We start from the raw sequence: 10310 nt of genomic DNA, 5'->3' as shown, positions 1-10310 counted from the left end.
TAAAGTCATACTCTAGTGTTTGCTGGGTGCTGGGTGCTGGCAGGACCTCAGAGGCAGTCACTCAGCTCAGTGCGTGTTCAGAGACCACTTCCCTTTTTCATATTGTTTTGAGGTTTGACTTTGAGACTTGTTGGGGCCCGATTGTTCTGAAATTTCTCACGCTGTTAGTCTGAAATTAGGTGAGATTTTTTCATTCCAGTTCAAAGAGAGAGGAAAAGCTAGCTATGGTGACTGTGACTTTAAAAATAATTTTTACCAAAAAAAAAAAAAAAAGATAAACAGGAGCTAATTTCAGTTTTAAAAGGGATCAAAACTGTTTGCTGAAGCAAGACTGCCAAAAATGCCACAACGCTACTTGTGCAATGTGAGACGCATATGTTTTTTTGAGTCACTGTCTGTGGTTAACAAAAAAAACCTTTTTTTTTCTTTCTCTCCCCCTTCCTTTTCCCCAGTGTCTGGCAACTTCACTGGAGGAGATAATGCAGCTTGTATGTCTCGGGGCACAGCCTTTGCTGGGAATATGGATACTGATGGGGTTTTGGTAATAGGAGCAGGGTTGGTTTCATGCCTCAGGGCTTCGTGGTACTTTCTGACTGCAGGATTTTGTCCTTGCTTAGGGAAAACCATTTTAAGACTTGAGCACACTGGCAGAGCTCAGCAAATATAATAAAGGCTTTGGGTCACTTCAGGCTCGTTCTCTTCATGTCCACTAAGCCTGGCTTTCCACATTGGCTGTTTTCAATTCCATGCAATAGTTTAACCAGCGTCCTGCATCAGACAGGTAAATATGGTTTAGGAAGGCAGAGAGACCCTGTCGACCAGAGCAAATCGTGGCAAAAGGTGGGAGCCTTGTGGAAAGACTTATTTCCTTCTAGATCTGCTCTTTTTGGAAGGAGGCCACCCGAGTGGCTTGCCCTGCTGTTTGCTATTCTGATAAGGCTTATTAGGTAACAAGCAGGGTTCACTCAGCACAGGTGTTTGGCTGGCAAAGGCACTGAAGTCTCGTCTGCCTTGCCTCAGGATTGCATCATGAATGTTTCATTCCGGCAGGATGGCGATGCAAGGCTGTGGAGGCCAGGTGATTGGGGTGGGGGAAAGAGGAAGGAACCTCAATATCCCGCTCAGCGACTAAGGTAAGGTCCAGATCGAATGCAGGGTTCGGGGTTTAGGGCTCCGATGGGCTGGGCTACAGCACTGCAGTGTGCACAGGCTCCCCTGGGAAAGGACTTCGCAGGGCAGGGCCGGGCCGGGCCATGTTACCTCCCCAGGGCGATTCCTTCCCCGTGACTGTACATTGTGATAATGGAGAACACAAATATTGCGCTCCTGCAGCTCTGTTCCTTAACTGGTGCAATCGATTCCTCTGAGCGCGTTGCCAGTGAAGCCGCAGGGCAGCTGCCAGGAGGATCCCGTTTCAGAATTAAAATAATTTTTGTTAATATTCAATGCTCTCTCTCAACGCGTGGCAGTTGTCTCCGGTGCTGATGTTCCGTTACTTTAAAGGTACATTCGCATTTTAGTCCCTTCCCATCTGAAGCCGAGCCAACCCTTTGCTCACACTTGGAGCCTTGTAGCACCACTGCTGTTATAGCGGGGTTGGGGTTGAGGGACAGAGGGATGAAGCGACTTCAAGGTTATAAATTTATAACAGAAAAGGGAATATAACCCTAATGGCCTGCCTTCCAGCCCCCTGCTTCTGTCCCTAATCTGTGCTTTCTGCTATCCGGGAAGGTCACTCAGTTCATCTGGGGGAGGTGCATGTCATTATTAGATCCAGCCTTTTGAAACATTTCTTAGGAAATATTGTTTGGGATTTTGCAAAGGCCAGCAGCCTAGGACTGCCTTCAAGATCAATGTGTACATGTTTAACTGTGGCAGGGCTGTGGAAAACCACAAACTACCCCCTGTCCCTTCTTTTTTCTAACCCAGTGAAATTCAGATTCTTAAGGGGTTTTGGTCTCACTTCATTTTTCTTTACATCTTTACAGCATCTATTCTGAGCCTGAGAAAACTCTTAGGTGTTTGGTTGCAGAACTAGTGTGCTGGGTGCAGGCACTGCCAGGTCCTTCCTAATGCTCCATGGGTTTTGTGCTGGCAAGATGCTTATTTCACTGTAATACTTGGCTCATTACACTCTGGAAGTCGCAAAATCAATTGCCTCAAATGTATTTAACTTCACATGTTTGTTCATTTATCATATGGTTTGCATTTTTAATTCTCTCTCCCCCTTTCTTGCATATATTTTCCTGTTGTAGCCTAAGATATTATAGAGCAGAGACTTTGCAAAGTTATATTTGCATTTGCTGTCGCTCACAGTGAGTTCATTAGTACTGAGATTTTTAAAATGTCTTTTGTCATATAAATGGTAAATGCAAGTGGTAGCTTGAAATGGTCTTAAACCAGTAGGGTTACTGGTGAGGTGTGTGTGTGTGCATGTGCGTATACAGTTTAATTCTGTGGTGGTGCTTTGAAGGTTTCAGAAATAGCTCCCTCCTTCAGAAAGCTTGGCTGGCATGAAATGTGCCTTATAAATGACCCCAAAGCTCACTTTTTTTTTTGTTTTTTTTTTGTTTTTTTTGCTTTAGACCTGCAAGACACAGACAGATTGGTCCAGTTCATACTCTGAAATGCACACTCCCGTACAGAGAGAACATAGCTTCAGTGCCTCGGGAAAGGACACAGTTTAGCTCTGTTTCAGATGATATTTATATGCATGCCTTCTGCTCCATCCTTTAGAAAGACGCTCCTCTTCACTGTGAACTTTCATAGTGCATTAATGAAAGACTTACCTGTTTGCACACAGTTTGTGTTAGGATTGGCTTGCTGGTAGGGTTCTCCCAATGGCAGCAAGTTCCTATTGCAAGCTGAGTATTAATGGCTCGTTTTCTCAATAGATCAAGAAGGACAAATATGTTAGGATTTGTATCTTTAAAGCACTTTATGCCCGACACTAGGAGCTGTTGCAGATACAATCATGTCTTTGCCTAACTTTTCGATACCTTCAGCCATAGTATAGGTGTCCTGCTGGCAAAATATATATGGATATAACGAAGTTGTATCCTTTTTTATATGGATATAACAAAGTAATGTTCCACTTGGTATGAACCATAAGTGGCAACAGCACTCTTACCTTGATGCAAGAAGGCTTTTCCAGTCTGGCTGAGCCAGTGCATTTTGTCTACTTGAGGCCTGGCCTGGTTACAGTGCATTGTGGTATATTTTTGTGGTATTCTGGCACTCACCCTTGTGCTCTGTAAGACCAGACTGTGGCTTTTAACCATTTGAGAATTCAGCTATATTTAACTTTGCCATGATCGTGGCTGAGTCACTGGGGTTTTTCACTTCCTGGGTTTGCTTTTAATTTCAGTGTGCCTGCAGTATTATTTTTAGATGCCTAACTATAGGTAGGTATGAGGGAATCAGATAAGCATGTTTTCTCATGCAAAGGGAGTTGCTTTTGAGCCTGGTTATTACCAAAGACAATCCTGTCCCTTCTCCCAGGCACTGGTGGCACACACCTATGGAAGGATGATTGTCTTGTATGCCTTGGCTTTACCTAGGCAGGCTAGAAAGAAAGTTTTTATGTACTCTAGTGCTTTCCTATATTCCTGCAGGTGGTTCTTACCTCAAATTGAAACAGCTGACTACTTGAATCTGGGGAAGGACCGTATGATTAATAAACTCGGAAGGCAGATGGCACTTAGGAACATCTGATTCATACAAATTGTCTTTCAGCTCCTATTCAGAGATTAACAGCTACTAAACCTGTCTGTGTTCAGAGCTGATTGCCTTGGCTCCTCATTTAAATGGCTGTGGCAGGATATGATTACAGCTGAAGTTGACATCTCTTCTGCGCAGGTAGATACCCAGTCTAGATAGATGAATGGAGGCATTTACATTTAGTGATAGACGTAGGTGTTCCTCATGTGATCTAAGGCTTTCACTTTTCTCAGTGTCTGCAGTATTGTTTGTGCAGGGATCAAGCTGCTTATGCTTCAGAGCTATGCATGACTCGGTATAACCGTAATTTTGCATTGAAGCATGGAGAACACTACAGCTTTGATAGCCATATCCCAAGTTTTGAACATCAAGCCTGTATTGAAGTACTGCTAAATGTATTGTATTATGCCTATAATTTGTAGTGAGGAGAACAGGGGGAAAGCCTTAGCTTTAGCTACTAGTATTTTGAACTGTCACAACTTAAACTTGGTACAGGATCAAGTGATGAGCCTAACGGAGAAACGGGCGGTGCCTAGAGAAGGTGTAGGTCTCACTGAGCCGACCTTCTGCCCGTTGAATATTTATGAACAATAAATACATCTGTACGCAAGCCTCTTCACCACCTAGAATATTTATGATATAATACTTTGAGCCTGGTCCTACTCGAATCCTGTAAGAAACAGACTTTTGCAGCTGGACTGGGCACTGTGAATGCCGTCAGGTTGGGAGGACAAGGTTCATTGGGTAAATCTGATATCTTTTATTCGACCAGCTCAGATACTTGGAAAAATTCTTCTTTGCAAGCTTTCCAGTACAAATACCCTTTGTCAGGCTGAGGAAGTGTCTGCAGTTGGCCTGTGCTCTTTCTGGATGGAATGAATGGTAAAGAAATCAGGTTGGGAGTCTACATATGCCCCCTTTTAACACCGAAGGGAACATTTGAGTGGCCTTGAGGTGAAGGTAAGCCTTTTGGTCTGCTGTTGCTACTTAGGCTTACCCTCAGTCATAAGAGACTAAGTGCAGGCTACATTTTTTTTTTTTTTTTTTAATCCTAGGCAAAAGAGGACAAATTCCTTGGGCTAGGATTGAACAGGTGTCTGCTTAAACAAGTGACCTGTTCTCTTGAGCAAGCAGGAAGCCACCCCCCAGCTGCTGCTGGAGCGCACCTGTTCTTCACTGCTGGTTTCATAATCGGTCACTTTTATTTTGAGACAAAAATGTTTATTGAGCACTTTCAGGCACCTGATCTGTAACACTGACTTGCATGATTAGGCTTGTCCACTTGAGACTGGGGCTGCTGTCTGCTCCTGGCTTGTTTTCTTTGGCTATAACATTGTATCCTTGTCTTCTATAGTGGTCTCCCTTTTAGCATCCCTTGAGAAATGTCTTGAGCCCTTACAATACACATGCACTTCCCTTGTCTGGAGAAGCAGGGGGTTATGGTCAGGCAAGAAATAAATATGAGGCTTTGTTCTTTTTTCTTGCAATGATTGTGCCAAAAGTTAGATTATACCCCTGCTTTATACCCCCTATACACCTAGCTAAGATTATATCCCCTGTATAACTTGCTACGGTTGCCCAGTTGTCTGAGTCTTTTGCAAATGAGCTGAATTATTGTGGTTTGCAGATCGTTGTTTCAAGAGGTGGGTGCTCGTGGCTGGTAAAAGTACAGCTGCCAGTTCAAATCTCCAGTGTTTTCCTTCCACATTTGCACACAATTGATACGATATCTGGTACATACCATGCTACACAAACTGGTCTGCTTTGATGCTAAGCGCAAACCTAGAAACAGTGTTTGAAAATATGGCTTGGCGTGTGGCTGTTTTAATTTGACAGATGACAGCGACAAGGACAAGTCCAGTGGCCTGGGCATCAGGCCTGGGGACTCTGCTGTTCCTTGTAGAAGAGTTACGTAGCGCCACTGTCATCTTTCTTTGCATGAACAAGCTGTACCACAGCTCAGTCCCTACAGGGGCCTGCTCTCATATAAGACACAGGATGGACTTCAGTACTGGAGTGAACTTGTAGATACATACGGCTTTCTGCACAGTTAAATTGTTTTCCAAAATATTCATGACTTGCCCAAATGCAGCCACTTCTGGGGTGAAGCTCTAACAGCACCCAGAAACATTACCCAGGGGTTGGAAAGAGAATGCAAATAACTGCAGATTCACTTGAAACTGTCTGGGGGGGGAAAAGGAAATTAATTTTGCAAGTATGGGCTGGTAGGTTGGCATTGGCACCCTTTGTTGGCGAGAAGGCGTCTGAAGGAATTTGAAATAGAGGAGCTGGCCACCAGCAGTGCTTACCTTTCCATGCGAACTGTGCCTGTGATGCTGAGCTGGGTGGGACATTAGGGGCCAACTTTTTTGGCAGATGTCACAAATTAGCCCCATACCCTCTCCGAGTACCACTCCAATATTCTTCATCTGCCTGGTCTGCTGCTCTGCTTTTTGCTCCCTGCTGTGCTGTCTGCTCTGCTCTTCTGCTTTCTGTTCCTTGCTCCATGCCCCCTGTCTGCTCTGCTTTCTGCCCTGTGCAGTCTTTCTCTGTTTTCTACTCGTTGTCCTATCTGCCTCCTGTCCCCTTCCCGATCTGCCGCAACTGAGCTAAGGGCATGGCCATGCTCTGCACAGGTAGTGGGTGTATTCCAGATGTGAGCAGGAGTTGTTTTTTTTTCATTCTCCTTAATTAAAAAAAATAAAAGCCCAAGCACTTACAATGTCATAAACTGCTGCCTCAGCTCTACGGGGACTCTTGATCCAGTTCTTATTTTGACCGAGGCCTCTAGAGACCAGGCTAATTCATTGGCTTACAATGTTGCTTCTATCCTGCTCCCTCCCTCTTACTTGCATACCTTACAGTACACTATGCTAAATAATGCATGATTGGAGACAACTTGGCTTCCTACCGGGGTGGAGATTGGTGTCACAGTGTCACTCCAGTGGTATGACGGCACATATGGAGAAGAGGGTACAATATGTTAAAAATGTTTCCGGTAGCAATCAACTTTGTTCTTCTGTGCTCTGGACAGTGTCGGAGTGACTCCTGAATCACGCTGAAACCATCCCTTCGCAGTTCTGTGATGAAACATGGAAATTCCTTTCCAAATCTGATGTATAGTTCCACACCAAATGCCAAAGCATGAACGAATAACAAGTGCAGGAAATATTAGTAACCTTTACTCGGCTGCTTTCCTCATTTGTGTTGGTTTAAGAACCACCCAGTTACATTCTAGAAGTGTTTCATTTTCTTTTCAGTGCTAATAATAATCCTTCAGTTCAAGCTGAGCGTAATAGCAAGACACAGTTCTGCTCTGCTGGGATCCCGGCACGCATGTCCATTAGGATCTAACCTACAAAGTTGGAGAAGCTGCTGAAACTCGACTGATACGCTGGCGTGGAGCCCTTAGCATCCCTGCATCCCTCACCCTCTTAAGCGTCAAGGGATTTAAATATTGCTAACGGCTTGTCTTTGTGGGGATGATGCTGAACAGTAGGATAGGCGGTGGAGCTGCAGCATATTTGCTTGTCTCTCTGGGTGGACAGTGCTCAGTACCCTGGCTGTGCACATCTAATGGGAGCTGATATGAAGTAGCAAGCCTGCATGCGGTTCACACCCTACTTAAGTTTTACCTAGGGAAATCACAGCAGAAAAGCCTGTTACAATCAAGCCATAAGTTCTTTAAATGGGCTTTGCTATGAGAAGCAGACAAGCCCCTTGATAGTGGTAACTTGCTACTATAATTCACTCTCAGCAGTAGTAAAAGTCAAGTCGACTTGTGGGCAGGGGTCATTCTTCAGTGAATCCCGGTTTTTGTTTGGTATCAAACCAGCCCAACTCCTGTGCCCTGGGAGAACAGGGCTTATTTCCTCAGGTTTGCTTGACTTCTGGAGAATTGTCTGGCCATGTAAGTAGGAGGCCTAGTTGCAGACACATGAATTTGTTCTTGGCTCTGCTTTCCACCCTCCGTGACATCTCGCTTGTCTGCTTCCCATCTGTAAAGTAAGACTGCAAATACTTGCCAGCGTTTCATAAGGGTGAAGCTTAATAACTAGCCTTTTTAAGAGCATTTTACTGGCATTAGGTAAGTAACCATCACAGCATCCCTAGGAGGTAGGTATTTTAGTCATCCTGACTGATGTCTATAAAGAACTTGGAGATCTCCATACATGGGGCTAAATATACAATTTACGAGGCAGTCCACTCTTAGCCCTCGGTTAGGGTCAAGCTAGGTTCTCGCATCAGAAGCAGATATTTCAAAGCACTCCAAAATCCTTCCATCTCCACGTGCTGTCTTGAGGGATCAGGTTAGTGCGGCCAGTTTGGGGTCAGATGCGTTGAGGCTTCTCAAGGTACAGCCATCCCTAGAAAACAAGCTGGTTTGCATGCGTGTGGCCTGGACAAGTGTATTTAGCATCGGTTTAACTTGGGGTTAAATTATAGACCCACAAAGGTGCAAAAGAACCTTAAAAGAAATGGTACTGTTGTGGTAACCAGACCTTGGTAAGCTGTATCACAGCTCTGGGTAATAAGGAGCAGACACTCTGGGGAGTCCTACCCATTTACAGTGAATACCAAGAGTGATAAAATTGAGCCATAATTCAGCTCCAGCTTTTTAGAAAGCTGCTAATGAAGATTTACAGTTTTCCTAGAGGTATCCTGGGACACTTTAGCCTCTCCATAGCTGCCAGCAAGCAGCCAGCTAAATTTATTGCTGTGAACTGTCACGTTGACACACGTATTTTGGGCATCCGAATGGAAGGCAAGCAAGATAGAGGAGCTGGAAATAAAAACACAGGAATTGCAGGGAATTAAATTAATATGGAAGCACGCTGCCAGTGCCTGATGTGCTGATGCTCAAGCTGCGGTCTTTTTTTGTATGCGCCGTTTCCCAGAGCGGACGTAAAGATGCACCTATGTCTTCATTCTTTCCGTCAGAGCAGATCGGCAGTGATGCTAAGGCATTGTGCTGCAGACCGCTCAAAAGCAAATCGGCCTATTTTAAGATCACAGCAAAGCTGCTGGTTACCAGCTGAGCTGGGGTCACCCGACGTTTAGAGAAAAATATTCTTCAAGAGAGAGGAAGTCAGGCAGTCGTCGGCCGTCCTCATATTAGTTGCTTCCAGTCTTCAGCAAAGTTCAGTGGCTGATACGCTCACTTTATAGCCTTCAAAATCTGGTTGAGGGGAGGAGGGAATTTATGACAGCCGGGTTCATTTTGAAACTGGAGGGTGCTACTGTCCCGCCATTTGGCATGGGGCAGACGTCTGGCGATTCAGAGGATTCAGGCTTGGCTCTGAAGGAAACGACTCGCGATCATTGTTTGAAATGTCATGTCAGTGAACCCTGGAAGAGCTAAGAGTCTTGCCCAGACCTGGATGTCACTAGCATTTGCCTCCAAAGATAGGCTTCCTTCTTTCTCAAGAAATGGTTAGCAGCCTGATTCGACTCCTGTCACTCGTGTTTTGCATGCATAGTTCAGCGTGTGCATCATCACAAAAGAGGCGTTGAACTTTGCACATTCCTAACAGTCTTGGACACTGTTTTTTTTTGTTTCGTTGTATTTTTTTGTTAATGACTATTTATGCACAATTCGAGGAAAACATTGACGCTATTCCCAGTCGTCCAAGGCTGGGTTATTCCGTTCATCTCAAAGGCTTCGTCTGTTGAGATACTGGTGCTGGAGTTGCTGGTCCGATGATGGGACATTTGTTTCCGTAAGCTTTTCCTCTTTGCAGATTACCTTTTTGCTCTTTGTTTCAAAGTAACATTTAATGTATAATTTTATTCTCTCCCCATTTTTTTTTTCTTTGAAGGCTGTAACAGTATATTTCAGACAAGTGTTTATAGGCATGGCAGCACCTGTCGTATACTGAAACGAAAAGCCAAGTTTTGGAGAAGGGTGAAACTTTGATAGGAAACTTCTGCTGTAGGTACATGGTGTTTTCCTAACAGGTCAAGCATCGTGTGCTCATGTACCTTGTATTAAATCAGGCGTGGCTATCCTGTAGCACAGGTAGCACATGGCAGATCAGGGAGGGAGCTGGCAGCACAGTGGCAGGTAGAGCCAGAGAGCAGAGCAGCAGCTCAGGCATGGAGCAGAAAGCAGGGCAACAGATTGGGCAGGGGAAGGGGATCAAAGTGGCATTTAGGGAGGGTGTGAAGCTAATTTGTGGCACACCTGCCAAAAAGGTTGGGCTCCACTGTGTTAGATAGGTTCTGGGTTTTGAAACTGAACTTCTTAGTGAAGTTCATTTTGTGTCGGATCCCAAGGTTGTGTACAAAAAGATTGGCATCTGTCATACCGTGTGCTCGGCCGGGACTTGGCTAATGGAGCAGGGGGAAATGCCCAGGTAAACCCTCTGCTGCTGTTCTGAAGGGTGACCAAGATGAAAGCTGCTTTCCTAAAGGCATTGTTCTCTGCTTCTAGGGGAGAGCATTTCCCTGCAAGTCCCTGCTCTAGTGGAATGGAAAATCCTTCGTTTATGGCATTCAGTCAGACCAGTCGTGGAGTACCTGAACTGGTGGGGTGACTTGCTGGCATAAACTGTCAGCAATACAGAAAAGGTGAAGGAAAATGAAGGCGT

General features: G+C 44.8%; 1 protein-coding gene across 1 annotated transcript in view; it reads left to right on the top strand.

Annotated features, from left to right (window-relative positions):
• The first annotated feature begins 1114 nt into the window (after positions 1–1114).
• Positions 1115–10310, top strand: part of OTUD7B (OTU deubiquitinase 7B) — a 52932-nt gene continuing 43736 nt past the window's right edge. Inside the window, exon 1 of the mRNA XM_025215280.1 lies at positions 1115–1133. The gene's annotated coding sequence lies outside the window, so the exon portion shown is untranslated. The remainder of the gene's footprint in view (positions 1134–10310) is intronic.

Source organism: Alligator sinensis, unplaced genomic scaffold, assembly GCF_000455745.1.
Source record: "Alligator sinensis unplaced genomic scaffold, ASM45574v1 scaffold735_1, whole genome shotgun sequence".
Classification (NCBI taxonomy): Eukaryota; Metazoa; Chordata; order Crocodylia; family Alligatoridae; genus Alligator; species Alligator sinensis.
Note: the sequence above shows the minus strand (reverse complement) of the source record. Positions and strands in the feature narration are given on the sequence as shown.